Genomic DNA, 7,500 nt, shown 5'->3' with positions numbered 1-7,500 from the left:
GATGAGGAGAGATAATGATAGATAAGAAAGATTAGCTTAGGAAAGATAGATAAGGTGAGCTAAGATAAGAAAGATAATTTAAGGAAAGATAAAAAAAAAAGACTAATAGAGAAAGATTAAGAAAAAGTTGAGATATGGTAAGATAATAACAGATAAAAAAAAAGAAGCAAAGGAAGGATAAGATATGGAAAGAAGTATAAGTAAAAAAAGAAAAAAAAAGAAAAAAGAAAAAAAAAAGTTAAATAAAAATATGGGATACGGAAAGATAAGAAAAGGCAAGATAAAAAAAAAAAAAAAACAATGAAAGGAAATAGAGAAAATAAGAGGACGAGTTACAAAATAGACAGAGGATGAGACAAGCAATAACCATCAGACTAAAAGCATTTAACGTCACCCTATAAAAAAAAAAAAAAAAAAAAAAAAAAAAAAAAAAGAGAGAGAAAAAAAGAAAAAAAGAAAAAAGGTTACAGACTTTACGATGTTTGAAAGTTTGCGTTGTTATTGATAGAAGGAAGTAATTTGTACAAGTCGGAGATTATGGCCTCGGTCGCCGCCTAATGGAGGAACGTAATGGAAAATCGCATTTAAGTAAATAACCAAAGGGAAGGGAAACACATTCGATTGGATACAAACAAATATGGACATCGAATGCATAAATACACACACAGACAAACGAACACACACACGCACACACACACACAGACGTGCATACAAATAACCAAACACATACACATAAACACACACACACACAGACATGCATACAAATAAACAAACACATACACATAAACACACACACACACACAGACATGCATACAAATAAACAAACACATACACACACAAACAAAAACACATACGAATAAACAAACACATACACACGCAAAAGCAAACACACACACACACACACACGCATACAAACAAACAAAAACATTCGGAATCATCCTACAATCCTTTCATTTCACTTATCTTTACATATACATTTTTACTCTCATTTTTCAAAAGGGCATTCTCTTGAAACCAAAAAAAAAAAAGGAAAGAAAAGAGAGAAAAACTATTCAGGAAACGAAAAACTATCGGGCATCGATCAGGAGGAACTGAAAACAAACTGAAATTTAGATCATGTTGCCCTCATACGAAGGTCACCGGGATATGTGGTCTCATGAGCTTGTATTTTGCTTATGTTGTATTTAATTGAATGATTTGTTTAACGATTTATGTGTTTATTCATATATATCTTAAACAAAGGTTGAATGACGTCGCATGAACATGGGCTTGGATCCTCACACACAGACACACACACACTCCGTCATAAATGAACTTAGAAACAAACAAACAAGCAAACAATATATCTATCTATATCTATCTGTCTATCTATCTATCTATCTATCTATTAATTTATTTATATATATAAATGTATATTATATATTACCAATCAACACTAAACAAGAAAAATTATTTTGAAAATATAAATCGAGACGAGGTGATATATTCACCATAGATTTATAGGCTTGTGATGACATTCCGGAACAGCCATAACGGGCTCTTCCCCCCACCGCTCCTCCCCACACGCTCTCGCAAGGGGACAGGAGAGTCATTGAATGTAAGTCGCCATTCCCATTTCCTACCCTTTTATTCAGCCACAAACGGGGATTTTTAGATTCCCGAAATGTGAAAATTATGTGCTTTCAGCGATGTCGGAAAGGGAGTTTTAAAATTAAGCTTCGGATTTACGATTTTATGCATCTCATTAAACACAAATATTCCGGTTCGACTTTCTGAACTATTCAGCCGTGGAAATATGTAGTTTTTAAATACATTAATACGAATATGTGGGGACATGTCAGGAGATTGTGTTGTGCGGCAGCCATTTTTTGTCAATTCTGTATTCCTAAAAAAAAAAAAAAAAAAGAAAAAAAAAATTGCGCTACAGGTTTATTCATTTATGAAATAGTTTCCCCGTGGGGCCTATCTTCTTCTCTACGCGTCATATCTAACGAATTCTAGTTTTGATTACACAGCGATTAATCTCTTATCTGCAATATTATGTCATTTCTAGGATAAAAACAAGGCACAAACACCATTCATTAGACCCCCCCCCCCCCCCCACACACACACACACAGCCCCATCCAAATCAGCTGATCCGTCTACGCCAAGGACTGTGGGTCGAAGGAGTTGTTTACAAACAAAAGGGCTGCGAGACGGACACCTACCCTAAGGGAGGTATATTATATAGTTCAGACTGCCGTTGCGTTACAGCTGTAATCTTCCAAGGCAAGATACAAACTGAGGGTGAAACTTGAATGTGAAAAATGTGTGATTTTATTGCAGATTGTACACGTCAAACTAGCTCCATTCGGTGTTAAAAAGAAGGAGAAAAAGTAAAAGACATTTTATATATATGTATATCTAAAGAAAAAAATAGATATCAAAGAATTAATATCAATGAAATTAAGACAATCGTAAAAGTGATCTATCTTGATAACCTTTACGATTGTCTTAATTGCATTGCTGAATGATGATGATGATAATGATAATGATGATGATAATGATAATGATAATGATGGTGATGATGATGATGATGATGATGATGATGATGATGATGATGATGATAATGATGGTGATGATGATGATGATGATGATGGTTGTTGTTTTTGTTGTTGTTGTTGTTTTGTTATTATTATTATTGTTATTATTATTAGTATTGTTATTATTACTATTACTATTATTATTATTATTATTATTACGAGGCTATAACAATGGTGATGATGATAATGTTGGTGAAAAAGTAATAGTTGTTAACTAAAAGATATAATTACAAGAATAAATGGAAGATTTATGATAATGTGATAAAAACAGAAAGAGCAGAACTCATCTGACCAAACAAATAGGTCAGACAGAATTAATTAATACGCTGATTTTTGTATTTCAGATATTTGCCAGCGAATTCGCTATTATATGCACCGCCCGTTAATTGTCTTATGCATAACGAATGCTCATTATTTACCCCCATGTTTAAAGCCAACCTATCATATGGTTCATGCCAACCACATGCACAAAGAAAAAAAGAGAAATAATAATGATAATAGAGCATATGTGCACACACACACACACACACACACACACACACACACACACACACACACACACACACACACACACACACACACACACATATATGTTTATGTATGTATGTATGTATGTATGTATGTATGTATACGTATGTATGTATATATAAATATTATATATATATATATATATATATATATGTATGCATGCATGTATATATATAGACTCATGAGCTATCGGATTAAGTCATATTATCTTGAACCACACTAACATGACTAGAATAAGAAAACACACACGAAAAAAAGTGGCGTAAGTTTCTTCCTTGTTTCTTCCTTGGCAACGTGGTCTCACCCAGGCCCAGATAGAGAAAGAGAAAGGAATAAAGAGATAGTCGCCGTGAGATTAAGTCGGGGCGCGAGGCTAGAGCACTTTACACGGCGTATTAGCGATTCAGACACACCCTGATGCTCCGCGAGATCATTTAGGATTTTGAATCAATCAAATGGGCATTGTCGTTACCTCGGGCGAAAGGGATGGGTTCTAAGGACGAACGGTTATAATGAGGGTGAGTAGGGGAGAGGAATACAGGGTAATAAACGGAGATGAAGAGTCGGAGAGAGGAGAGATCACTGGAGGACATGGAAGAAGGGAGAGAGAGAATAAAAATAGGAAAAGAAAAAGAGTGACAGAGGGCTAAAGAGAGGGATTAGTTCGGTTGGACTAATCAGGCGTTTCACATTTCCTCTGATGCACAAAGTTGGGATCATTCGAGCTGCGTCATTATTGGTTTTTGGAAATGTCTGGGATGCGAATAACATCTTTTTATATATATACATATCCATAATAAACGCGGGAGCCAGTGAGACCTCTTTGTTCGTAGAACGAAATAAAGTTGTTAGTAAGAGGGGAAAAATCGACTGTGTTGCTCTCTCCTGTTATTTCTGTCTTGCTCTATTGCATTCGTGCCTGAAATATGCAAAACTGGCGAGATAGTTGACATATATTATTTTTTTCCATAAGTGTACATGTACCCACAGGCATACACAATACCTTTACGTACTTGTGTGTTTGCAGAGACCAATTCAAATTCAAGGAACGATCAACACATAAAGCCCATAGTAACAGACAGACAGATGGACAGATTAGACAAACAGACAGACAGACATTCAGACGGAAAGATATATAGAGTGGCAGGGAGACTAAGGATGAAAAAAAAAGTAAAACAAAACAAGTATATTAAGCATGCAGTATATTTTCCCTCCCGCGAATTTAAGCCTCGCATTTAAGCGTTTCTAAAAAGTTTAACGATTTGCATAGAGGCTGATTGCACTTATGCATCCTTTAGCCTCTTTCTGTATACATTATGTGCAGATGAAAAGCGTTGGCCCATGTATAGATTAAAAGTAAATAACGGGCGAGGTAAAATGGTAAGAGGAATGGAGTAAAAAGAGTGAATTGGGAATAAGGACAGATGAAAGTGAGAATGTTGCGAAGAGGAGAGACGATAGAGGGGAAAGAGAGGACAGTGAGGATTTTGTGAGGCGAAGAGAAGAAACTGACCGTGTAGTGCGGAGAAAGGAAAAGAGAATAGGTAGAGAGGAAAAGAAAGAAAAGTGAGGATTTAGTCAGGAGAAGAGAAAAGTGATGATAGAGCGACAGGAGAGAACAGCGAAGAAAAGAGAGAAAGTAACTAGATGAAAAGAAACGAAGGATAAATCAAGAGAAAAAGAAAATATGAGGATATATTTAAAGACAAAAGAGGATAATGAGAATATAATTAGAAGAGTGAAGAAAAAAAAAGAAGGAAACTAAATATACAAACAATAAGAAGAGAAAAAAGAAAACATTGTGAATAGAAGAGAGCAAAACAAGAATACCATAAAGAGAGAGTGAAAGCGTATTAAAAAAAATGACCACGAAAGTGATACCGAAGCAAGAAAAATGATGATAACGAAGCAAGCGAAGTGAGGGAGACGTCGCTCAAGATAAGAGTAATCTGAGATGAAGGAGTGAAGGACGAGGTTCAAGTGATGGATGGATGGGAGTATTTTTATTGTTTTGTTAAAAGGCTTTGATCGCGGAATCGACGAGGAAGGAGAAAAAAGAACACAAACTGGCGTGAAATCGAAAAGCCTTAAATGTGAAACAACAATTGGGTACGTATGCATGTGTGTGTGTTTGTGTGTTTGTGCATGTATTTACCGAGTGTCATTTATATGTGTTTGTGTACACGCACACATAAATATATGCGTGTATAGATAAATAGATAGATAGATAGATAGATAGATAGATAGATAGATAGATAGATAGATAGATAGATAGATAGATAGATAGATAGATAAATAGATTATATAGAGATATAGATAGAAAGATATTATATTACACACTCATATATATATATATATATATATATATATGTATGTATACATGTGTTTGTATAAATATATATGTATATATGAATACATATACATATACATATATATGTATATGTATACATAATTATGTGTGTTTGTGTGTGTGTGTGTGTGTGTGTGTGTGTGTGTGTGTGTGTGTGTGTGTGTGTGTGAATGTTGTATATATATATATATATATATATATATATATATATATATATATATATATATATGCACACGGGGGGGGCGGGGGCGAGCAGGGCATATAGCCACACACACCATTCTTAAAAATGGACAGACAAGCTTACTATCAGCAACCTAAATATTTAAAGAGTTCATTACACTTCCCTGTTTGAGAATATCCAGTCAAATCGGTGTTTCAATATTTCCACTGTCCCAGGTTACATAATTATTACTTATTTGCAATTGAACAATTTGATTTACTTACAATTACTTAATGTCAATTTACTTAACTATCGCTTTATCGAAAATTTATAGAATTTCCCTCAACATTATCTGATTAAGAATTTTATTTCTCCATTCAATATTCCTTCTTGCATTTCACTTTCATTATTATTAAAGTCATGTCACTTTCCGAATAGTTTATATAAAATGAAAATGATCCTGGTTTTCAAGACACATTGTTCCCAATTCTCACTTCTCCCACTCTTTTCACAAACGATTTTATATTTTCCACTGATTGCTTTTAAAGTTCCAGATTGTGTTGTGTTTAATAGTGAAATCATACTTTTTTAAATTTATCTCCCGTCCTTTTAACCCGCTGCGGCCTTTTTTCAGTTATATAGAGAAAATATACGATCATAATTGTAGAAAAAAAAATGCAAATGGGTGAACCTTTTTGACCACTTTCACTGCTTTGTCACAAGTTCGGCTGTGCAAAAAATATATAATTACTAATTAGTATTTCGCTGGGGAACATAGAGAGATTATTATTATTATCATTATTTTTCTGAACAAAATATGTTTAAAAATACAGACAATATTCTTTTTTTTCTTTTTTTCTTTTTTTCTTTTTTATCAAACATGCAACGGTTTAAACGGAAGTCGCCATAATTCCCATTTGCCAGCGTTCTCTCTTTTCCCTTCCTTTCTCATTCTGAAAATGCAACCTGGCAATTACTGTCACTGAACGATATTGCGAAAGGGCTTGATGCTTATTTCGAACTCGACCAGCTTGTCTCTATCTCTCTCGCATCCTCCCTCACTCTCTCTTTCTTTACTGTATAGTATGTGTGTAGTATTATCATAGATATATGAATATATCAGAATCAGTAAGTAATTATATAGATAGAGAGACAGACAGATAGATTGATAGATAAAAAGACAACTATGTATAGGTAGATATCTAATATAATAGATACAAAGTTAGATAGGTAAATAGGAGATAGATAGATAGATGGAGATATAGACATATATATATATCCTATCTATCTATCTATCTATATATATATACATATATATAATAAAAAAAAATAATTTATAAAAAAGAAAAAAAGAAAAACACAAAGCACATGTTGATTTTTACCAAGAACTTTATCATTCATGAAATGAAAAACAAACGCGTTTATATACCGTTTATTTATCGGTTTACGCCAAGAGCATTATAGAGTTTTACATCAAAAAAATAATAATTTTACCCAGCATAAAAATAATAGCGGTTAGCTAAGTTAAATATTTTTTCATTTATTATGTTACATCATATCCAACAGCATCAGCTAGAAGTACAAGTACACGACATTTGATTGTTAAGCTGTACATTTACACTCACATTTTCTTTGTTCCAGTAAAAGTAAAATCAGTTACTCATAGTGTAATAAATCTTCTAATAAAAGAATAAACCCAAAGCCATATTGCACGCACACTCTTTCTTTCACTTAAATGTACACATTTTTTATGTACACATATAATTTCGGGCTTTCACATGTAAACTTTGCTGCCGGGCTTTTCCATATGTACATTTTTCTGTAATGGTATCTTCCGCACGTACATACATATACACTTTTCTTTATAGCAGTTACATAC

General features: G+C 33.5%; 1 protein-coding gene across 3 annotated transcripts in view; it reads right to left on the bottom strand.

The window, feature by feature from the left end:
• LOC125029090 (hemicentin-1-like) overlaps positions 1-7,500 on the bottom strand; it is a 72,097-nt gene that overhangs the window by 40,046 nt on the left and 24,551 nt on the right. The gene's annotated exons all lie outside the window — the stretch shown is intronic.

The sequence above is a fragment of the Penaeus chinensis genome, chromosome 9 (genome assembly GCF_019202785.1).
Source record: "Penaeus chinensis breed Huanghai No. 1 chromosome 9, ASM1920278v2, whole genome shotgun sequence".
NCBI lineage: Eukaryota > Metazoa > Arthropoda > Malacostraca > Decapoda > Penaeidae > Penaeus > Penaeus chinensis.
The sequence above is the reverse complement of the archived record's forward strand: the minus strand, read 5'-3'. Positions and strand labels throughout refer to the sequence as shown.